The 25,459-nt window shown below is 42.6% G+C and overlaps 1 long non-coding RNA gene across 2 annotated transcripts in view; it reads right to left on the reverse strand.

The window, feature by feature from the left end:
- LOC141152920 (uncharacterized) overlaps positions 1-25,459 on the reverse strand; it is a 737,638-nt gene that overhangs the window by 520,671 nt on the left and 191,508 nt on the right. The window contains exon 1 of one of the 2 annotated variants that reach the window (XR_012247197.1): positions 6,667-6,919. The exons of the other annotated variant lie outside the window; for it this stretch is intronic. This is a non-coding gene — a long non-coding RNA (uncharacterized lncRNA). Of the gene's footprint in view, positions 1-6,666; positions 6,920-25,459 lie in introns of those variants that run through there. 2 annotated transcript variants of the gene reach the window in all.

Genomic DNA, 25,459 nt, shown 5'->3' on the forward strand with positions numbered 1-25,459 from the left:
CTCAGTTCTTTCGGTCTCTTCTCTCTCTTTCTCTCCGCTAGGATCTCGCTATACTCTGTCTCTGTCTCCTCTCTCGTTAGGGTCACCGACGTCATGCGACACTGCTCACATTAGACCTTAGGTCCTCTTACTATACACTATGGGCCCTTTCTAACGTTCTGACTTCTGACAGGAAACTGTCTCTTTCTCGTCAGATTCGCCCCTCTAAATCTGGGCTGGTCCCAATCATTAACTCTTGCTTTGCCTCCTGACAAACAACACACATCATTAACTGCATTAACACATAGCACAATTCACATTCCACATTATATTAACACTGTTATTCAAGGGGGAACATGGGAAATATGACAATCTCCTTACATGTGCTGCCAATGATATCCCTACAGGGGGCTTAGCAGTCATATTTATGACCAGTCCCTAAAGGTAAAGGAGGCCGTTGCCACACCAAGACCATTGGAGCTTGTCACAAAAGATATTAAAACCAGACATTGCCAACTCATTGCATTAAGTTGTGGTTAGAAGGTACTAACAGTAACGTGGGAGGTACTAACATTTTGCAGTCAGCGCCACAATTTACATTACTGAATAGTAAAGTGTAATACATAGTGCTATCCTGGGAAGCTATAGAAGGAGTCAGAGCACCAAACATATATGAAAAATATGAGTCAGTGAGCTGCAAACGAGAATGAAAAAGAAAGAAAATGAAAAAAACTATTTAATGTTTACTGGTAATAAGACTGATGATATCAAAAGAATAAATAACTGCAATATTTTAATTTACTTTGATCATAGTCAGGCCCAGAATGATGAAAGTAGCTAAAATCTTGCCTTGTTGAGGTCCTTGTTAAGCTGTTCCATGGACCTGGCCATGGCCACCAGAAAAGTATGATTGCTCTAAGTCTGCAGCTCCGACTTCTGGTTGGCAGCATTCACACATTAAAGGAAAGTTCACAATGTGAAATTCTGCCCTGGACCCTTCCTACTATTTATTATTACATGTTTCCTGCATTTAGAAACCTTGCTAGTCACCAATTTTGTCTTCTGACTTTGTAGTGGGTAGCCCATCCAGATGACACCACCAATGATTATAGGATACTACTCGCTCAAGAGAGTGTTTTTTTGGTCTAATATGTCATTGTTATCCAAGAAAATATCCAGTGAAGAATTACATGCATGGTGGTTGATTCCAGGCCTGGACAAGACATTGATTTTAAACAAACTCTGTCTCTAGTTTTTTTGTTACACCAGGACAATGTATGGGTTTTTTTTTACTCTAGTTTCGATAAAATCACTGTTTTAGCAGTAGGCGATTATCCTTAAAAAAAACGTAAACTTGCTGCTATGTAATCCTCTATATTCATGAGCCCTGTCTAACCCCACCACCACCTCCACTGATTGGCAGTGGGCGGAGTTATACAGAGCTCAGCATTCAGAGACTTAAAGAAGGTAAACAGTGATGTTATCTAAACTGCAGCAATCAGCCCAGTAAGTGACACATTGCTGGAATCAGGGCGACAACCTGATGACACATTCCCTTTCATGTTTTAAAGGGGTTTTAAAGGGGCGGATGTACCTCCGCTCTAGCCTCCATCTTTGGGGAAAGAAACAGTCAAGCATGTTGTATTTTACTGGTTTCTGAAGAAAGAAAAGACAGTGTCAAAGTGACCGGTGTAGCATACCTGGCGGCGTTCTTGCATGGTGTTCCATCTCTCATCATGCAAGATCGCAAACTTCATCTCCCGCCCAGCTTCCTGGTCTGGCTTCTTTCCTTGTGCTCTGCTCTGCTCCACTTTGGCTGCATAGGGCGACGCCCGCTGAACTTCCTGTTTCTTGTACCTGCTGCGGACACGCCCCTGTTGCACCTTCAGCCTATTGCTGTCCATCTTTGGGTATTTATACCACCTTCTTCCTCAAGATGGCACCTGAGCATTGTTTCTTGTCAGTTGGCTTTTTGTCTCTGACATGCCAGGTCCTATCCTGTTTTCCTGCCTGTTTTCCAGTTCTGTGTCTGAACTGTGGTCTGTTCTTGTGAACACGCTTCTTGCCTGTTCTTTCGCCTTCTAGGGGCCGTATTCCTAGATCTGCCTGTCTGTGCCTTGCGGTATCTGTTCCCGTCTGAACAGAGTCCTGTTTGTGTCTCTGCCTTGTGGTATCTGTTCCCGTCTGAACAGAGTCCTGTTTGTGTCCCTGCCTTGCGGTATCTGTTCCCGTCTGAACAGAGTCCTGTTTGTGTTCCTGCCTTGCTGTCTCTGTTCCTGTTCCTCTGTTCCCTGTTGTCTGTGCCTCGTTTCTACTTTAACCTTGTCTCCCTTTTCCCTCTATGTCTGTTTTCTGCGTCCTTCTGCAGAGTCTGAACCCGCTCCTAAATTCCTTCTCGTCGTCTCTGTACCTCTGTTGTGAATTTAGTGTACGCTCGCTACTTCTATGTAAGTACTGTGCGTGCTTCTGGTTCTGCCTTTCCTTCTCCGTCTGTTCTTTGGGAACAGAGTCCTATCCCCTTGCCTTGTTTACCGCTCTGCAGTGTCCGCTCTGCTCCTGCTTAGCTTGCCGCTCTTGCGGTTTCTGCTCTGCTCCTGCCTTGTTTACCGCTCTGCGGTGTCCGCTCTGCTCCTGCTTAGCTTGCCGCTCTTGCGGTTTTCACTCTGCTCTTGCCTTGCTTGCCGCTCCTGCGGTTTCTGCTCTGCTCTTATCTTGCTTACTGCTTCTGCGGTTTCCGCCCTGCCCTGCTTCTGCCTGCTGCTCCGGCAGTCCTGTCCTGCCCTGCTTGTGCTCGCTGCTCCTGCAGCCCCGTCCTGCTCTGTTCTTGCCCACCGCTTCGGGCGTTCCCTCTCTGCTGTGGTTGTCTACCGCATCTGCGGTTCTGTGACCCAGTCTGTACTGGGTTTTAACCTCTCTGTGCTCCAGCCCATCATTTCGGCCAGTACCTCCCTGCCTGCATATTCGCCTGTATCCACCCATCTGCATATGTAGCACCCTGAGGATTCGGCTGCTACAGGGGTATTACACCTCAAGCCAGAGGTGTGGTATTCCACTCCCGGGTAAGGATGGAGTGTGGAACTGAGCTCAGTAGGCTGCATGCACTACATACATCCCATTTCCGGGGGACAGACCAATGGTACTCCCACTAGAGAAATGTGCAGCTACGACAGCGTCTGTCCCTGGCTGGAGTGGGAGGGGGGTGGAACATCCCAGTAGTGTAGGGGCAGATAGGGGGAGCAGTCTGGGTAATGCTAGGAGCTCATTGGGTGCTGGTCACCTGAGCTCACACATAGAGGGAGTATATAAGGTGGGAACCATCTTAGAACAGGGTCTTTTGTAGAGGTTTGGTCAGACAAGCAGAGCAGCTCAGCCAGCTCCAAGGCCAAGAGAGTGAGAGAGAGGAGAAAAGAAGGACCCAGAGGGGGAGAAGAGGGAACTCCAAGAACCCAAAATTAGACCAGAGGGTGAAGAGTTGGCACAAGGGTACCGGATCCCAAGCTGGTGGAGGGCACTAATCCTTAGCCAGAGACCGGAGGTCGTGGGCAGGATCTGCTACGACCACCCACTAAATCCACCCGGAAGGCAAACCAAGAATAGGGTCAGGGAACCCAGAGACAAGGGTTTTACCAACAAGAGGCCCGAGGGAGCCGGACTTAGGTGGATCCCTGGTGGGGAAGGCCAGAGAGAAGGACAAGTCAGAAAGGGAGCTCAGGAACACGCTCCAGAATCACCTGGGGGTTGGCCGAGTCCAGGACCTGGTGGACGCAGCACGGCTCGGGCGGTCACTCAAGGCCGGAGTGACCAACACAAAAGCAGTAAGTAAAAACCCTGAACTGCACAGCCCGACTCTGAGTTTCATTACCATCTTCACTGCACCTCTACAACCACCATCCTCTGCAACTGACCCCCTGAGGCTATACCCCTCCCGTTGGGGGTTATACTACCTGAGCTGCACACACACCACCAGCCTCAGCGGACCCTGCTGCAGCGGCGGCCGTAGTGACCGCAAATCAACGGGTGGCGTAGTCGACACTAAAGAACATCCAGTAACATCTGTAGGACTGCCACACACTGAGCTTGACACCCTGGGCACGGACCGGGTCACCGCCACTCGGAGACTACAACCCCCATCTGATCCAGCTCCGGGTATCCCCCAAACAACACTGGCCCAGGGGGCGCGTCACATACCTGCCGTGTTTGCTTACATCCACCAGTCTGTGCCAGTCTAACCTGCCTGTTCCAGTAATACCAGTGTGGGTCAACCCCCGTGTCCGGAGTTTGACCTGGAGTAGCACCTAGTCCCTCTGCCCGGTTTCTCCCTGGTGCACTGGCGTCGTATGCCGTCGTGCCACCTTGGTCGGATCGGCCAGATACTTAGTCACGCCCCTCCAGGCACTCTCCGGTCCATGGTTCAGTGGAACCACAACACCCGCACACGCCAGTCAGTCCGGGCGTGTGCATAACAACCGGCAACCAGAATTCCTCATAGAGATAACATATATAAATGGCTGCTTGATCCAGGATCCTAAGACAGAAGCTTTTTTATTGTAGCTTTAGGCTGTATGATAATATGATTACTTGCTCATTTTCTCGGAGTTGGAGAGGAAAAATAAAAGTTTCTCCATCCGTGAAAATCGGACGATTACTCAGATGTTATCTGAGTGCGATCCAATGTTTTCTACGGACTCATGGACATGAATTGGCGAGTGCGATCCGTTATCGATGGCAAATTGTGCATGCTGAAATATTTTTCCTTGGACCACTCGGTCCGAGGAAAAAATTATATGTGTGCAAAATGACAGATAGCACTTGTGCAGGTTATACAGTCATCTTCACAAGCCCTAATACATAGCGAGGTTGATCCACCAGAATGGGAACAGTCCATTTAGAGCAGATCTCTGACTCATGGAGGGGATTCCAGAGCTTTGGACACCCCCTATGCCCTAACTGGCCATAAAGTTAAGGGTTCTCTTCATATGACATTTCAGAGGCGGATAAATCATTGGGGCAACCTGTGCCGCACAGGGGTCTAAGATGTAAGGGGACCCATTTTCAGCTCCAAAACAGTTGGAATGATGCATTATGAGCTATTGGACTGCAAAGGGCCCATATATTGTTCTTGCACAGGGGCCTCTTCTATCTGTGTCCATCAGTGAAACACTTTATATGGCACAAAGTAAAGAACAACAACGTTTTTTTGCTGTATGTGCAATAAAGCAAGGAAACTTTGTTGTTCTTCAATTTGTTACGTTAATATGTTATATATAGTATAACAATGCTACTCACTTGGGAGCGGAAGGAGGTATCATAAGAACCGTTTCTATTTAAAAAGTCCTGCTGGTTTATTTTACTCTTCATAAACCGCATCACAGGAGAACTTAAATACATCCCTTATCCAGCAGAAAGTGAAACATAAAGTAAAAAGTCCATACAATAGTGCGGGTTCGCCCACTTAGAATTAGAGTCCAGCTGTTTAGCCCTGAGCAAAGACACACAATCCTGGAGGTCTGCACACCTCCACACACAGACATCTGTGAGACAAACAGGTCCCATTTTACAATGTGAACCACACCCAGGTGGAGATATAGTGAGCAACTGTCCAGACTAACTCTTCAGCTGCTCACAATCAACTCAGACCTGTCATTGTCGATTAACCCCTCTTAGTACTATGTGTACTAGAGCATTATTCCAGGTTTACATCACAGAGGATATCCACCTCTGTGATACATACCTACCATCTACTATGTGTCCGGCAGCCATCTTTCAGTAGGTAGTAATAATAATATCACATCTAAATAAATTTTTCATTTTTTTATGGAAGTACATGGATTTTTGCATCACACTAGATAAAGACATACTTCCTTCTGTCACAGGTGCATTTTGTGAACTCTTTGTATATAATTCAGTTTCAGGCTCCCATCCAAGAGGTAAGAAGTGCAGGGACCGCCTGCTGTGTGACAATTTTTAATTTAAAAAGCGAGAAAGGAAGAAGCTTCTAGGAGCCATGGAACGAATATATTAATAATTAAGATTTAAAGTTTCCTTCCTTTTGACTCAATCAAATATGTTTATTTACCTGTAAAGGGAAACTTTTCTAGATGAGTTTCCATCTATGTAGTGTAACAGTAAAGAGTGGCTCAGTAGGTGGCTCGTAACAGCCTGTGCCTACGGTCTTTATAGACATGCACATACAAGACTTGGCTTGGGGCCCCTGATAAGGTTGAGCACCGCTGTAACAGTGCACCATGGTCTTCATCTGCCTTTTTTTTTTATAATAAACTAAATTGTAGGATACCGATATCAACCGTGACAAATGAAAAATGACTAGACCTGGCAAATCCACCATATCCAATCAACAATACCTTCTAAATCACTGCATGAATTCGATTTCCTATATATGCTTATTACAAAGCGCTTGTTGTCAAACACACTTGACAAGTCCTTGGGGAACTGACTAAGTAAGGACAACAATTGGCCAGGTTCTCATTTCGACTCAATCACCTGAGAACCATTCTGTAGAGCATCATCTGTCGCCACCACCACAAGGCTTGGATTACCTCTTCTACTTATTGTTTACCTGCATAACTTTTTTTCTCCTTCGAGTCAATTCTCTTTCCAGTTAAAATGACTTGTTGATGACAATGACGACAAGCTGTTCTATAGGGGCGGCCTTCTCGCTTATCTTACCATAGTATTCATCTATGTCTTTTTTTTTTTTTTCCCCGTGGTCTCTTTCGTTTCTTCTTATGTTTCTGAGAATTTTCTCCCCTAGCCAGATGTTATCCGCTTTTGTTTCTCTGCTGCGAGCATAAACATTATAATCACATACAGACAACAGCACAGCTACAATATTTAGAAAACATTTTTCACACCTCCTTATTAAGAGAGATTATGACTCATAGCTATGCCATTGTCTCAGCCAGCCTCCCCGCAGCAGACAGCCCCAGACCGACATCTGAAAACACACTGGAGCTGGAGGAAAGCTCGCAGACCTGAAACCGCTACGCTATTGTTTATGCTTATTAGCCTTTAAAACATTTATGTCCTTTTATATCTGTGAACACTATGTATTACCGACATGTAGAGCCGGACCTAGCCTTCATCATGACTGGCAGAGCAAATGAAATGTCTCATTTTCACATTTTGTTTAGTAGGAGCAGAGTGATTGTACATAAAAAAAAAAAAAAAAACAGTAGGGGAAAAACTAGTGGTGTTAATGGCAATCCGTGAGTTAATTACTTACGTTTCTAAATCTTTACTTTCAGGCCTTGCTCCCACTTGAGTATAAATCGGATGAGTGCAATGCGAGAAAGAAATCACATTGCGCTCGTACCAATGTTAATCAATGAGTTAGTGCTGATCTGCGAGTTTTTCCTCAGCTGTAATCGGGGTTAGTGATGAGCGAGTATGTTGGGTTAACCCTTTCGGTGAGTATGCTCGGGTGAATACCGAGTGTCTTCAGCGTGCTCGGTGATATGTTTGAATCACTCCCGTGTGCATGATTTGCGACTGTTTGACAGCTATAATACATACTGAAGATACGCTGTACTCGCCTGAGTATACTCACCGAAAGGGTTAACCGAACATACTCGCTCATAACTACTTTTAGTGCCTTTCATGTAGATTTTATTCTGCAGCTTTTTAGGCATGTTTAACTTAATAAATAAATAAATGGGAAAAAAACAATGTGGGGTCCCCCCTATTTTCTGAAACCAGCAAAGGTAAAGCAGACAGCTGTGAGCTGATGTCAGGCTGGGAAGGTCCTAGGTTATTTGGCCCTCCTCAGCTTAAAAATACCAGCCTGCAGCCGCCCTAGAAGTGGCGCATTACATTAGATGTGCCAATTCTGGCGCTTTGATTTCACACTTACTTATTGCCCCGGTGCAGTGACAATTGGGGTAATGTGGCTTGGGGTTGATGTCAGCTCTGAATTGTCCAGAAAACAGCTGACATCAAGCCCAATAATGGAGAGGTGTCTATCAGACACCCCTATTAATAACCCAGTAATAAAAAGTAAAATACACACACACAAAATTACTTTATTAAAAAAAAAAATCCCTGACTCTTTCCCTGGTTCACCAATATATATATAAAAAAAACATGCAGGTCCAATGTACAGTCATGGCCAAAAGTATTGAGAATGAGACAAATAGTAATTTTTCCAAAGTTTACTGCTTCATTTTTTGTAATGGCAATTTGCATATACTCCTGAATGTCAAAGAGTGATCAGCTTAACAGCAATTACTGTACTTGCAAAGTCAATATTTGCCCAGAAAATGAACTTTAACCCCCAAAACACATTTCAACATCATTGTAGTCCTGCCTTAAAAGGAGCAGCTAACATCGTTTTAGTGATTGATCCATTAACACAGGTGTGGGTGTTGATGAGGACAGGGCTGGCGATCAATCAGTCATGATTAAGTAAGAATGACATCACTGGACACTTTAAAAGGAGGCTGGTTCTTGGTATCATTGTTTCTCTTCAGTTAACCATGGTTATCTCTAAAGAAACACATGCAGCCATCATTGCACTGCACAAAAATGGCCTAACAGGGAAGAGTATTGCAGCTACAAAGATTGCACCTCAGTCAACAATCTATCGCATCATCAAGAACTTCACGGAGAGAGCTTCCATTGTTGTCAAAAAGGCTCCAGGGCGCCCAAGAAAGACCAGCCAGCGCCAGGACCGTATCTTTAAACTGTTTCAGCTGCGGGATCGGACTACCAGCAGTGCAGAGCTTGCTCAGGAATGGCAGCAGGCTGGTGTGAGCGCTTCTGCACGCACTGTGAGGCGGAGACTCTTTGAGCAAGGGCTGGTTTCAAGGAGGGCAGCAAAGAAGCCACTTCTCTCCAGAAAAAACATCAGGGACCGACTGATATTCTGCAAAAGGCACAGGGAGTGGACTGCTGAGGACTGGGGCAAAGTCATTTTCTCTGATGAATCCCCTTTTCGATTGTTTGGGACATCTGGAAAACAGCTTATTTGGAGAAGAAGAGGTGAGCGCTACCACCAGTCTTGTCTCATGCCAACTGTAAAGCATCCTGAAACCATTCATGTGTGGGGTTGCTTCTCAGCCAAGGGAATCGGCTCACTTACAGTCTTGCCTAAAAACACAGCCATGAATAAAGAATGGTACCAGAATGTCCTCCAAGAGCAACTTCTCCCAACCGTCCAAGAGCAGTTTGGCGCCCAACAATGCCTTTTCCAGCATGATGGAGCACCTTGCCATAAAGCAAAGGTGATAACTAAATGGCTCATGGAACAAAACATAGAGATTTTTGGTCCATGGCCTGGAAACTCCCCAGATCTTAATCCCATTGAGAACTTGTGGTCAATCATCAAGAAACGGGTGGACAAACAAAAACCAACAAATTCTGGCAAAATGCAAGCATTGATTATGCAAGAATGGACTGCTATCAGTCAGGATTTGGTCCAAAAGTTGATTGAGAGCATGCCAAGGAGAATTACAGAGGTCTTGAAGAAGAAGGGGCAAAACTGCAAATATTGACTTGCTGCATTAACTCATTCTAACTGTCAATATAATCTAATGGTACTCATAATATGATTGCAATTATATTTCTGTAGGTGATATAAACATCAGACCAACACTAATAAAAACCAGAGGCCAGCAGATCATGTGAAAATATAATTTTGGTGTCATTCTCAAAACTTTTGGCCATGACTGTAGTCAACTGATTTCGACGTAGTCCACATATGGAAAGTAACGTTTGTAATGTTACCACTCATCAGAGTCGCAGGGTCACATAGAGCAAAGGAAAAGTACCAGAATTGGCGCATTTAATGTGATGCGCCACTTTTGGGGCAGCTATGGGCTGTTTTTTTTACACTGGAAAGGGCCCTACAAACATGGACCTTCCAAGTCTCATATTATCAGCTCAAAGCTGTCTGCTTTACCTTTGCTGGTTTCATAAAATAGGGGGAAACCCCATATAGCTTTTTAATTAATTAAATAATTAGGTAGAACAAGCCTAAAAAGCAGTACAATAAACTCAACATGAAAGGCATTAATGGGTGCAAGTTTATAATATGTAGGGGGTGTGTGAAATTAAATATCTGCAGGATATCTTTATATTCTATCTATCTGTTTACATAAGATTGCTTTATTATTTATGACAACTAGCTTTAAGTTACATAAAGTATTATAGTTAGTAAAAGATGATGTTAAAAATACTTTGCATACAGATTGCATATGCATATCATACGGATTCTAGGAGAAAAACAATCGCACACGCGCATGGCACTTGTAAGACATCAGATGTGAGCGAGCCCTCAACCTAAAAGTGGGATTATGGTCGATTGCCATTAAAGGGTTGTCTGGCCTTAAGCTACAAGTCTGCAGACAGACAATGTGACTGCGGACTTTTGAATCCTCACATTGTGTGCACTGCACACTCTCAGGGTTCACTGGCGCTGGGAGTGGGCAGTCATATGTCCAAAAGTATATGATTTTACATAATTCTGGTCACATTCCGACTAGAATTGCATACTTGGGGCCACATTCTGACTAGACATGTCTGGTCTCGCTCAATATGCCTGCATTGGGCAAGACCATGCACGTCTTGTCAGGACATGACTGCATATATTCAAATCGCATACTTGAGGTTGCTCACCCTCATCTCTCAACCCAAGTGTGACAGCTTCATAGATATATATGAAGCTGTCACGCCTGGATCGGGAGACGCATCGGATCAATGATCACGCACATCTGACAGACTCCTATCTTAAATTTTTTAGCAAACTGCTACCAAAAACATGAAATGACAGGAAGGAGATGTGTATGTGAAGATATTTTTCATAATCTTAACATTTTTTACAAAATGCAAACCACTGGTATCACTGGGAAAAAAAATTAAAGTCAATGAAAATGCAAATTTTTCCCTGCATAGTGAATAGTAGAGCTATGGTGTGGAGTCTACCTCTAACAGCGGAGCGTGATCATCATTATATCCATTGTACGGAAATGCTTCGTTGTAACTCCGGAGAGCCACAACAATCAGATCTGATTGTTTTCAGAGCTACAGAGGTGACGATTATCATTAATAATTGGTAAATAGTTCAGATATTTAAGTGCCATCTTTACAATACATACAAAGCAGCCAAAAAACAGTGTTTTTAGAAAATTACCAAAGCATTGTTTTTTTAACAAGTTTTAGGAAGTATTAAGATATTGATACAACTACTAACAATATGGTGCCATGTGGTACATGTGTTTTTTACTGCAGTGACTTTTAGTCATTTTCATAGGGCTAATATATTTTTTTACAATACATGTACTATATAGCATCATTTCATGAGTTTACATCATTCCATTGTGAAGAGACAAGGATCTACCAAAGAGTATAGGACGTGAGCAGAAATCTGTATATATGGAAGCACGGTGGCTCAGTGGTTAACACTGCAGCCCTGTAGCGCTGGGGTCCTGGGTCCAAATCCCACCAAGGACAACATCTGCAAGGAGTTTGTATGTTCTCCCCGTGTTTGCATGGGTTTCCTCCGGGTTTTCCGGTTTCCTCCCACATTCCAAAGACATCCTGATAGGGAATGTAGATTGTGAGCCCCAATGGGGACAGTGATGATGTCTGCAAAGCGCTGTGGAATTAATGGCGCTATATAAGTAGAATAAGTAAATAAATAAATATGGATCTTTTTTTTTTTTTAAATCTGCAAAAACACTTTTTTAAAGGGGGTTCTTACTAAATATATATTTGACATATTGTTGCGATTAATGTTTGATAAGTAGGGGTCAGTGTGGCATGTTTGGCCTCCTAAAAAGTCAATCAAAACTGAAGAGCTGAAGGGGCAAAAATAGTTCCTTAGTAATATTGTGGGTTACAGTTAAATTAGACAAAATGTACAATTTAGGGGAGGAAGGTTGAACTTGATGGACCTAGGTCTTTATTCAATCTATGATACTCTGTTACTATGTTACTTTGCCACGTAAAGAGATTGTCCACTACTTTAGCATTGATGACTTATCCTTAGGATAGGTCATCAATGTCTGATCGGTCGGGGTCCGACACCCAGCACCCCCACTGACCAGCTGTTATTGGTGTCGGCTGCAGCGGCTGGCCAGAAATGCTCACTTGGGGAGCTGGCTGTCTTCTGACAGTGGCCAAGACTGGGTGCTGCACATTCAAATCAATAGGGGGTGGATGTGCAGTACCCTTCAGCGGCCACTATCAGAAGACGGAGTAGCTCTGCAAGTGAGTACTTGCGGCCGCCGTTGCCACCGATTACACCTCATCGACAGGGGGTGACGGGTGTCGAAACCCGACCGATCAGACATGATATAGGTCATCAATGCTAAAGTAGCGGACAACCTCTTTAATTCCAGCAAATGATATCACAGATGAGTCACAAAAGTCAGACCCCTACCAAACTAGAAATTTACTGCAAGTCCTAGCAGTAGTTGTCTAGCACAATGGGTAGATAGACGTCAAAGTCTGCTACTGAGGATAAATAGGGGTCCTAACGGTCTATACCCATGATTAAGACGCGATGGCATCACATCGCTTCTACTAAAATACAAAATTCCTTTAAAATGTGCAAAATCGCCATTATTGACTAGCATATGTCAATTGACCATTAGTGGGCTGAGAGTTTTTTTTATAATATGTATATATAAATATATAAATATTTACAGAATGTTTTCCAGTTTTACACTTTGTTCTTGTCAATGCCGCCTCCTCATTAACTTGTTAAAAAGTTCTTTCTTTCCCAAGACAACGAAAAGAAAGCGCAGCTGAAATGTGACCACATTGCATAATGTCTGTGTTTTCTGCTGGAACCATTGTTGCCTGCACAGGAAAATACATTTCCAGGGAAAACAAAGAAACAATTTGATTGGTTTTGGTTGCGAGTGTGTGATATCAAGGAGTGATCAGGCATACAAAGCTTTTTTTTTTTCTCTATCATCTACTTTTTCTTCAGTCAAAACAATGAAGCTGAGTATTTTCTGTGCTCTTGGGAGATTTATATACAATTTATATCAGCAATGGCATCGTAGGGAGAACAAAAGTTAAAAAAAAAAAAAAAATTACAGATTTCCAGGGATGCTAAGCACCTCATTCGTAAGTCTTCCTATGCATCTACTGACAGCTGATGGCTGGATTAAACAAAAAGACCAGTAACTTGGGCTATTAGCTTCAAGCAATCATGTCCCATTATTGCAATTATGTGGGTAAATGCATACAATCACGTTATGTATCTCACATCCCTGTTGGAGAAATCCTTTCGTTTCGGGGGGTTCCTGCCTGCGGTAATGGGCAAATATTTATACAGTATTTTTTTCTTATGTTCCCTACTAACACGCACATTTGTATCAGCGCAGAATCTTGTAGCATATCTGCAAATCATTGCTGAAGAATCACCTATTCCAAAAATCAAATAAAAATATGAAAAATTAGGAAAATATAATAAAATGACATATTATATCCATTTTACAAGAAATGGAAAAATAATTGTGTTGTGTCAGAAAAAAAAACAAAAAACAATATATGTACTGTACATTAATACAAACACTGTCTTCATAAAATATAAAGGAGCTTAAAGGGGCTGTCCAGTCCAAACTGACAAGGGGTGTGGATGAGTTACACATACTCCCGGCCAGAGCTCGTCTAGTTGGCGCGGTCTCGCTCTATATACTAGTATTAAGGCAAGTCTGAATTTTTTTTATTATGCTATGATTAAGAGCGGTTCACCGCTCGAAACGCGTCAGTTTTTTATCTCCTTCAATAACTTTTTTATATTACCTACGGAGGGATGTGCAGAATTTCCTCTTCTACTGCCCATTATTGCTACAAACTGCCAGCTGAGTACTGCACCCGCACTGTTGGTTTATTTCAAGTGGATATCTCTATTAGCAATGTTTGTGGGCTTCCCACCCCCTTTTTTGTTGATTTGGTGATGACCATGCCCACTTGGCTAAAAAAGACTAGATTTACACATAGAGCGACAGAGAGAAGGGGGTTGTTGGCTCCTGGGTGCTGGAATTCATCAAAGTAATTCCCAGGGGTAAGGATGACATTTTTTTGTTTTAATTTGTTTCATTATTTTTGCAACTTTTTGCAATTTTTGCAATTTTTGGGTTCAGAGTAGAATTTACTCCTTCTTCAAGCATAATCGTGCCGAAAACTACCCGCCCAGGTGAGCCACCAATTTTCCAGCCCATCCGCACCTACAGGTAACTGTATCACACAGGGAGAGCCTTTTTTCTTCCCTCCTAGATTTACATATAGGCTAGAGAGGCCAAAGTTCAGAAAAAGAGGGGTGCAGGAACAAGCATAGAACATCAAATGCAGGAGAACAATGGCATTTATAATGTCCTGTATCTATATTAAAGGGGTATTCCCATCTCCAATATCCTATCCCAATATGTAGTAGATGTAATAATAATCATATTATCAAATACCTCCAATTAGAAATGTAGTATAGTTCTTCTGATTCTCTATGTCGCTTACCCCATGTACAGGGCATTGTAGTAGATTAGGTATCCATGGTTACGACCACTCATATAGTGACAGTTAGATAGTTGATAGTGGTCATAACCGTGGCTACCTAAGATGCTGCAATGCCCTGCGCATAGGGTAATAGACATAGTGAATCAGAAGAACTATGCTGCATTATTAATTGGAGGAATTTGCAAATGTTATTATTATACCTACTACATATTGGGATAGGATCTTAGAGATGGGAATATGTCTTTAAATGTCACATCGCTGTAAATTTTCACTGCAAAATGGCACCAAAAACGAATTTGATCGGCACATGACCTGTGTTAATAAAGTTTTGTCAAAACCAAATACCAGAAAGTATCAAAAACAAAACAGCTTTATTTAAAAAAAAAAAAAAAGAGACAAAGCCGCAGCGTCAAAAAAGCAAAAAAAAACGCTTGGAAAAAAAAACGCACTCAAAAACACAATGAAAAAAAAACCCTGCAATTAACCTAATTTATTTAGCAAGTGCAGAAAGGTAACAGAAAATCTGCAACATCAAAAACTCACCAAAAGCTCATCATGTGAACTGGTTGCTACCGTGTTGCAGCCATACTATGGGTTGCTGACTCTTGATCCAATGTGTTTTGGGGTCTCCCAGTGTTGGAGGAGATAAGAATCGGGCAGTTGGATTTTTGGAGAAAAAAAGCCACCGCCAGAAGCGTCTGACAGGGACATACTCCATTATTCCTACTATACATGCCATTGCTACTTCTGTAACACTAAGAAGATATGTCACACTGCCTTACTTATTTAATTCTTGTATAAATGATAATCCTGGTTTATACTGAGCAGAAAAACTTTTAAAATTAGAGATCTCTTCTATACAGCCATAAGGGTATAGCTGTCACTGCGGAGGTGAGATACCCATATGTTACTGGCAACATTAATAGTATTTTATATTTGCTTCAGTTTACTTGTCATTAACGCCTCTGCACCAGGGGCTAATTTGCCCTTTTCTGAAACTTTGCGGACAGATGTCTCTCTCAATCTGATTTCTTTCTGCATTTTTTTTTATTAACAATGTTCCAATAAAATCCACAAGTATGTGACATTTTGTATACACCAGGAAAATATTAGAATATTATAGATAGATTACTGAGGTCATTGCCTTTTTTGCAGATGTGAGATAACTATATACTGTATGTGTGTACAGCTTATACAGTGGTGTGAAAAAGTGTTTGCCTCCTTCCTGATTTCTTATTGTTTTGCATGTTTGTCACAGTTAAATGTTTCAGATCACAAAACAAATTTACATATTAGACAAAGATAACACAAGTAACCACAAAATGCAGTTTTTAAATGAAAGTCCTTATTATTAAGGGAAAAAGAAATCCAAACCTACAGGGACCTGTGTCAGAAATTGATTACCCCCCCCCATCCCTTAAAACATGAATTAACTTAGTTTATTACATCGTTGGGAAGCAGAGTTCAATTTCCCTAGCCACACACAGGTCTGATTACTGCCACACCTGTTCTTAATCAAGAAATCACTTAAGTAGGACCTGCATGACAAAGTGAAGTAAACCAAAAGAACCTCAGAAGCTAGACATCATGCTGTGATACAAAGGAATTCAGGAATAATGGAGAAACAAAGTAATTGAGATCTATCAGTCTGGAAAAGATTATTAAGTCATTTTTAAAGCTTTGGGACTCCAGCAAACCACAGTGAGAGTCATTATCCACAAATGACGAAAACATGGAACAGTGGTGAACCTTCCCAGGAGTGGCCCGCGGACCAAAATTACCCCAAGAGAGCAGAGACAACTCATCCAAGAGGTCACAAAAGACCCCACAACAACATCCAAAGAACTGCAGGCATCACTTGCCTCAGTTAAGGTCAGTGTTCATGACTCCACCATAAGAAAGAGACTGGGCAAAAATGGCATGCATGACAGAGTGCCAAGACGAAAACCACTGCTGAACAAAAAGAACAAAGTCTCGTTTCAATTTTGCCAGAAAACATCTTGACTTTTGGGAAAATACTCTGTGGACTGAAGAGACAAAAGTTTAACTTTTTGGAAGGTGTATTTCCCATTACATCTGGTGTAGAAGTAACACAGCATTTCAGAAAAGGAACATCATATTAACAGTAAAATATGGTGGTGGTAGTGTGATGGTCTGCGCCTGTTTTGCTGCTTCAGGACCTGGAAGACTTGCTGTGGTAAATGGAACCATGAATTCTGCTGTCTACCAAAAAATCCTGAAGGAGAATGTCCGGCCATCTGATTATGACCTCAAGCTGAAGCACACTTGGATTATGCAGCAGAACAATGATCCAAAACACACCAGCAAGTCCACCTCTGAATGGCTTAACAAACACAAAATTAAGACTTTGGAGTAGCGTAGTCAAAGTCCTGATCTTAATCCGATTGAGATGCTGTGGCATGACCTTAAAGAGCCGGTTCATGCTCGGAAACCCTCTAATGTGGCTGAATTACAACAATTTTGCAAAGATGAGTGTCCAAAATTCTTCCAGAGCGTTGTAAAAGACCCATTGCCAGTTATCGCAAACACTTGATTGCAGTTGTTCCTGCTAAGGGCGGCCCAACCAGTTATTAAGTTTAGGGGGCAATCAATTTTTCACACAGGGCCCTGTAGGTTTGGATTTCTTTTCTTCTTAATAATAAAGAACTTAATTTAAAAACTGCATTTTGTGTTTACTTGTGTTATCTTTGTCTAATATTTAAATTTGTTTTGTGATCTGAAACATTTAAGTGTGACAAACATGCAAAAGAATAAGAAATCAGGAACGGGCGAACACTTTTTCACACTACTGCATTTTACATACAGCACTGTAGAATATGTTAGTGCTATATAAATAAGAAGCAATAAATAGGTTGTGAGCCTGATCCACAAATCCTTGCATGCTGAAAGCCAATCCATAAATACAGGATAATATTATTATCTGCCTTGGTGAAAGACCTCACCACCGCCAGTGAATAAGCCCTGTTCTGTAGGTGCACACTTGTCTTGTTAGACAGCTGTGATTGATGAGTCAGTGACTACAAGAAAATTGCTTCCCATGAATTATTCAGCAAGTCTTCTCTTTGTCGTTCCACAGGCTGATAGGACGCGTGGCAAGCTAAGCACAATTCACTTGCAGATCAGGAACAAGCAGGTATTAAAAATAGCTTTGTGACAACATTGCCTCTCCGGATCATGTTTGGACTTTCTGCTGCCTGTGTTGAAAATGTGGGGAGATAAAAACTCCCCTAAATCAGAGGGGGTTTAGAAGGCAGATGTTGCACTGATAAAGCAATGTCATCATCTCGGCTGTGAAACAATATCCAGAGCTGTGTTTAATATATTCCAAAGGATGCAGCAGGGTTGGTAACATATCTGCAAGAATACATGCGCTTCTTGGGCCGTCAATAGGAGACCATTGTAAAAGTGCGAACTGATATTCCTTCCATTGTTGGAGAATTAGTTCATAACAGATTATTTACAAGTGAATTTAAAATCTGGAACTGTATTAGTAACATCACAACCAACCTCTATCGTAGAAAAATTGGGATTCAAAAGACACGTGCGACAATTAAAAAATGTGATTATTCTGTGCCATCACTTTGGTTCTACGTACTTTAATATAAAAGGGTTATCCTACAAAAGACCCGTATCGTCTATCCACAGGATCTCAGACATCTCAGTCTGTCCCAGAGCTTGACTTGTAGTCTTGATGTTGCTGAACCCACTAATCAGAGAGGTGCCCAGGATGCCAGGAGGGAGTAGAAAGTTCTCAGGGCTCTGGTCCGGCTACCACAAAGTACCAAATCGGTTGCTGGAACAAGGTCTTGCAAAACATTTTAAACCGAAAAAGGAGGAGGGGAAGTAGGTAACTATCAGTACCAGAGATTTCATATATATATATATATATATATATATATGTATATATATATATATATATATATAGTAAATTCTATAAATAGTACAATTTAAATGAGAACAATAGAGACCAAGGGATAGAAAACCATAATCAATCAATTATTATACATAATAAGAATTACAAAGTGGACATAGGTGAGAAAAGACGGCTAAAAAATAGCAGAAGATGGAACTAGATCCTGCTAAAGAGACAGTACCTCCCAACATACTGGTCTCCCATGGAGATCTATAGCATTCAATCCACTAGATCTTTGTTACAAAACTATAAATGTGTGTATTCAAGCTAAAATAGCAATACCTTGGAACATCGTGGACATAGCGTGGGAGACACAGGAGGGGAAGTAATGGCACCTCAACGCTCGTTTCGCCTGACTGGCTTCGTTAGGAGGGACCAGAGTGAGCTGCCTGTGATTCAAAGGGAGGATAGGCGTCATCCCCTCCATCACCAGAGTGCGCCGCCTGCGGTGTGTCCCAAGGTATTGATATTTTAGCTACCCAATTCCTCTCCTACTTTTTTTGGTTTAATATACACTGCTCAAAAAAATAAAGGGAACACTTAAACAACAGAATATAACTCCTAGTAGATCAAACTTCTGTGAAATCAAACTGTCCGCTTAGGAAGCAACACTGATTGACAATCAATTTCACATGCTGTTGTGCAAATGGAGTAGACAATAGATGAAAATTATTGGCAATTATCAAGACACCCTCAATAAAGGAGTGGTTCTGCAGGTGGGGACCACAGACCACATCTCAGTACCAATGCTTTCTGGCTGATGTTTTAGTCACTTTTGAATGTTGGTTGTGCTTTCACACTGGTGGTTGCATGAGATGGACTCTACAACCCACAGAAGTTGCTCAGGTAGTGAAGCTCATCCAGGATGGCACATCAATGCGAGCTGTGGCAAGAAGGTTTGCTGTGTCTGTCAGCGTAGTGTTCAGAGGCTGGAGGCGCTACCAGGAGACAGGCCAGTACACCAGGAGACGTGGAGGGGGACGTAGGAGGGCAACAACCCAGCAATAGGACCGCTACCTCCGCCTTTGTGCAAGGAGGAAGAGGAGAAGCACTGCCAGAGCCCTGCAAAATGACCTCCAGCAGGCCACAAATGTGCATGCGTCTGCACAAACAGTTAGAAACCGACTCCATGAGGGTGGTATGAGGGCCTGACGTCCACAGATGGGGGATTTGCTCACAGCCCAACTCCGTGCAGGACGCTTGGCATTTGCCACAGAACACAAGGATTGGCAAAGTCGCCACTGGCGCCCTGTGCTCTTCACAGATAAGAGCAGGTTCACACTGAGCACATGTGACAGACGTGACAGAGTCTGGAGACGCCGTGGAGAGTGATCTGCTGCCTGCAACATCCTTCAGCATGACCGGTTTGGCAGTGGGTCAGTAATGGTGTGGGGTGGCATTTCTTTGGAGGGCCGCACAGCCCTCCATGTGCTCGCCAGAGGTAGCTTGACTGCCATTAGGTACCGAGATAAGATCCTCAGACCCCTTGTGAGACCATATGCTGGTGTGGTTGGCCCTGGGTTCCTCCTAATGCAGGACAATGCCAGACCTCATGTGGCTGGAGTGTGTCAGCAGTTCCTGCAAGATGAAGGCATTGAAGCCATTGACTGGCCCGCCCGTTCCCCAGACCTGAATCCGATTGAGCACATCTGGGACATCATGTCTCGCTCCATCCACCACTGCACCACAGACTGTCCAGGAGTTGGCGGATGCTTTAGTCCAGGTCTGGGAGGAGATCCCACAGGAGACCATCCGCTACCTCATCAGGAGCATGCCCAGGCATTGTAGGGAGGTCATACAGGCACGTGGAGGCCACACACAATACTCAGCCTCATCAGGAGCATGCCCAGGCTTTGTAGGGAGGTCACACAGGCACGTGGAGGCCACACACAATACTGAGCCTCATTTTGACTTGTTTTAAGGACATTACATCAAAGTTGGATCAGCCTGTAGTGTGTTTTTTCCACCTTAATTTTGGGGGTGACTGCAAATCCAGGCCTCCATTGGTTAATAAATTTGATTTCCATTGATGATTTTTGTGCGATTTTGTTGTCAGCACATTCAACTTTGTACAGAACAAAGGATTCAATGAGAATATTTCATTCATTCACATCTAGGATGTGTTATTTGAGTGTTCCCCCTATTTTTTTGAGCTGTGTATATTTGGGATAGTATTTTGTAGGTTAATACTTACAAAACATTTTGCTCAACTCTAATTATTAATACATTGTTTTTACTGGAAGCAAAAAGTAATCTACAGAAATATATTTCATAATTAGACAAATAGCTATTCTTTATTATAATGCCATTAGTGGAGTTATTACTTTTACGTACATGTCAACCTTTGAATCGACAACTGCAGAATATTTAGAATCTGATCCATATTTACATCAAAATGCATTTAAAAAAACCCTGCAAATGTAAATTAACATAAACCCTACCTCTAAAAGAAGACCCTTATCCGTTTGAGCATATTAAGCTTGCCACATCATGGAGTAGTGGCAAGTTATTTTTCACTTCTGTTGCAGGGATATTATCTTGTGAATGTTTAGATTCTAATTTCCACTTCAACCAAGGAAGGGGTTAGCAGATATTTGTCTTTGTAGTGTTTAGTTTCCAAGTATATTATGCTGCACAATCATATTCAGGAAGTGTCATCCAGGAGAGTAAAAAAGAACACATCTGCCAGAGAAGCTTACAGCAGGCTTTCTTCCATGGGTCATGTAATAACTAAAAGCCCTGCTCTCCTCTGTGATCACTGCACCTACTGTGTATAGTATAGCAGAGCTATGTGTCATTACACACACCTCTGGCAGCTTTAATTTCAGGGCACTGTTAGCTCATCTCTACTCACCCTCACCCCGCACTGACTGCTGTGAGATGAAAGCTGCAAGATGTGTTTGTAATGACACATAGCTCTGCTCTACTCACCCTCATCCTGCACTGACTGCTGTGAGATGAAAGCTGCAAGATGTGTTTGTAATGACATATAGCTCTGCTCTACTCACCCTTATCCCACACTGACTGCTATGAGATGAAAACTGCAAGATGTGTTTGTAATGACACATAGCTCTGCTCTACTCACCCACATCCCATACTGACTGCTGTGAGATGGAAGCTGAAAGACGTGTTTGTAATGACACATAGCTCTGCGCTACTCATCCTCATCCCACGCTGATTGCTGTGAGGTGAAAGCTGCAAGAGGTGTTAGTAATAACACATAACTCTACTTTATATTGCTTTATTCTACACATTGGGTACAAAGATCACAGAGGAGAACAGTTCTATGTGTCATTAAATTTCTCATAGGAGAAAGCCTGCTCTAAACTTCTCTAGGGCGTATTCTCCCCCTCCCCCCCCCTAATGACATCTCCTGCTTATGATTGGGCAATGTTAAGCAGGGGGTAAAGTCCCTGTATCCCTTTGCTGAAGGGAAAATTAGAATCTAAACTTTACAAGGTAATTTCTCTGCAATGGAGCGGAGGAATTCAAAAATAAAAACTACATTTTATTAAGCTCTGCAGCCATTATTCCATGATGTGGTCAGTTTAATATCCTAAAACTGGTGAAAGGTCCTCCTTAAAGTGTCTGAAATGGGAAAATAAAGCTTTCTATACAAATTATTTGAATCTGTTAAATTCAACAATGATGAGAAGATTATCTAAAGGGTAGGGGAACAGCCAGACAGTCCTATGATGCCGAGCATGAAAAAAGAAGGATTTCAACATGGATGATTGGGAGAGATGGCAGTGAGATGAAAGGCATTTTAAATGATATCTAATGTATATGACCAGCCTTAAAACACTAGAGATTTTGTACAATCACAAAAACTGATTTTTCATCCAACTATCATGATATGAACTAGTTTGGCAGAGCCCGAGCAATTGTTGTGGTAAGGTTGAACTGTCGTGGTAGGGTGACATAGTTAATAAAGTCGTCCATACCAAAACACAAGTAATTATACCATCAATAGAAGCCCCAACTATATGAGATATCGTGGCTGAGATGGATCAGTCATTTTGTCGTAATTGTCATTTTAGCTCATGATCTTATCATCCATGAACAACCATTCTATACTGTTCATTCAAAAAATAGCCATCGAAAATCTACAATGTACGGTCAACCACAAATGGCCATGGGAGCTTAGGTTCCTAGCTGACTATAGTCTGTAGTCTATACCCTATGGGGAAGTCTGTAGTCTGCTAGAGTTACATACACAGGAATATGAAGTTTCACTGTCAGACCTAATGTATTTTGTGAATCCATCCCATCGCTACAATACTGTAATTCAGAAGACCCATCGTTTCGTTAATATGGAAAAGCAAATATTTCACATTACAATGTGTATCAACAGGCAGGGGCTGACGAGCATACCCAAGATAACTTGCCTTTTCCCAGTGAACATTTATATACAGGAGAAAGCTGGATATTAAATAGGTCTATAAAACAGAGCACTAAATCTCTAAAACTACAGCCTTCCTGCTTCGAAGCTGATCCAAACACTTATCATTAAGTGCCTGCAATGTTAGGGCAGCTTTGCTCATTTCAACAGAGATAGAGCTAAAAGCAGAAAATGATAGAGGATGCTATAAACCAGGTGAGATTTCCATTCCCTTCAGATTTCAGATACATCTTTTTCAGTTAACCCCTCCACTGCAAGAAAGATTTGTATATCTATGGGGTTGACAGTTGAAACTGCTTGCACAAAATATTCCTGCTGCACCTCCGCAGTTGTAGGACCAAGATTGTCAATTTTTGTTGTTGTTTTTTTAAATGCAAATTTTATGACTTAGAACTCATGAGCTAAGAAAAAAAAATGACTTTAGGCAATCAATTTTTTTTTAACGGCCTTCAGCCATGGCAACTTGATGGATGAACATTCTGTAGGAAGATCCATCTAGTGCAAGCCTAGATGGGTCCACCAGGGTCTTCTCCATCGTTATCTTGATGGTATCAAGCCATCGGGTTGCTGGTTTTCCTCTTCGCCTTGGTCCTTCTATCTTTCCAACCATGATGTTGAATGAATGATGTTCCATCAGAACAGGTACCTGCCCACTTATTATTGCATCGTAAACTATGTTGTTATCATAGACCACACAGGACAAACAATCAACTCAACTCAAAAAACAGACCCCAATGAAAAGTCATTGGCCCAAATTCAACTCCAAAAGGGTTTATTATTTTCTTTTCCCATTATTGCATTAGAGTCAGACCCATGAGGTCCCTTTGGTATTCTGGTGGGACAGATCAAGCCTGTAATTACATTACATATGGTTTATATGACTATCAGTAATATATAGATACAAGATATTATGCCTGATCTTGCTTCTCAGATTACAGAGCTTAAATGAGACACATAGTTAGAGGAGTTTTCCACTACAAAAAAATATGACCTATCCTTATAATGGGTGATCAATAAGAGATGGGAGCAAATCTGAAGCTGATCTGCAGCCACAGCTGGTAAAGGATGATTAGTGGGGGTATTGGGTGTCAGACCCCCACCAATCTAATATTGATAGGATAGGTCATCAATTTCTTGGTAGTGGAAAACTCCTTTATAGGATGGGTACAAGTTTAAAGGGAATCTGACAGGTCCCCCATGGCCTCCAAACCTCAGTATGTGCAGACTAGACGATGGGGCATTTATTTCTCCAGACTAGTCGTCCCATTCACCATCTTATCACGCCGCTGTGGGCGTGATAACATGATTTGCAAGACGCGGCGTCCTTGCCATCCCTCTGCAAATCTCACACGAGCGCACAAATTTTTTTATTACACGTCAGTGCTACTCTGAAGCCAGGTGTACTCTTCCTGGCTTCAGAGGCACACTGCACTTGTCCGGAAACACAGAAGCCTGACGTCAGAAGAACTGACCTAACAGAGATGTCCTTCGGCAAGTCGGCAACTGATCTTCGGCTCCTCCGTGGACATAAGGCTTCTTCTTTGCTATAATCTGCCACAGTTTGTGTGCTTTGCAGAGATATCTGCATTCGCAAAGAACAAATACCATGATTTAAAAAGTCTCATATGACACTGTCACTATACCTGATGGATGCTCATGTGAACCTTGGTCACCCTGCTGTTTATTGGTGCATTGCATGAGTAGCGGGTCATGATAGATGTCACATCAAATTCACATTGAAGGGTTTGGTTGGCACTGGTGATATTCTAGTGCACGCTGACAATAAGCATGAGTGGATTTCCCTTCAAGGAGACTGGAAAGAAGTCTTGGATTAGGTAGTCAGTGAGTGGATTTCAAGAGACCCCAACTAATGTACATATATTTCCTACCATACAGAATCTAATTCAGTAAGACTGAGTAAATTTAGCACATATTAACCAATCTATTATCCTTGTTGGTACATATTATTCCTCATTTCCATTCATCCAGCCATCTAGTTTTTTTTCTCTCCAGTGTAAGAAGGAAGACTTGCCTAGGGACAGGTGCGGAGCGCCGACGCCGGAACTGCCAGGGTGCTGCCCAGTGTTGCCAGGGGGCGGGATTAAGAGTGCTGGGGGACAGTGGAGAGGGACAGAAGAAAGGAAGTCAGGTGTCTGGGCTCGCGCGAAAGAGACAGTTGGTTGTGGAGAGCAGACCGGCAGTTAGGGAGAAACAGTCTGTCCTGCCGACAACGAGAGAGAGACGTGCTGCCCTGTCCTCGGTGAAATAGAGACGTGCTGACCTGTCTGCGGTGATGGATGAACGGGTGACACAGCTTGCCGCAAAACAAGGGGCATGTGGTCTGTACCGGGCCTACAGAAAGTGATCGTTTAGTTACCTGCATCACCACAGTTTTCCACACATCTGACGGTGACCTACGGGTGAGGACGCACCCGGGATTAGTGATCCTAACGCAGTTTGTTGTACGCCAGAGGAGCTTGCTACGGCTCTTAAAAGGAGTCGTGACCGCTGTCGTGTGGTCAAAAGGACTGGGGGCCCAGTGGGTGAAACCCGAGACCGTCCACTGCCGCCAGAAGACGGACACCCTCCGGAGTGAGTGTCAGAAGACGGACGTAGTTATCGCTAAAGGACAGATAAGTGCAAGCCTCCAGTAATCTACCTTC

This window comes from Phyllobates terribilis, unplaced genomic scaffold, assembly GCF_046119375.1.
Source record: "Phyllobates terribilis strain yellow unplaced genomic scaffold, ASM4611937v1 Scaffold_7__3_contigs__length_470593459, whole genome shotgun sequence".
Lineage (NCBI taxonomy): Eukaryota > Metazoa > Chordata > Amphibia > Anura > Dendrobatidae > Phyllobates > Phyllobates terribilis.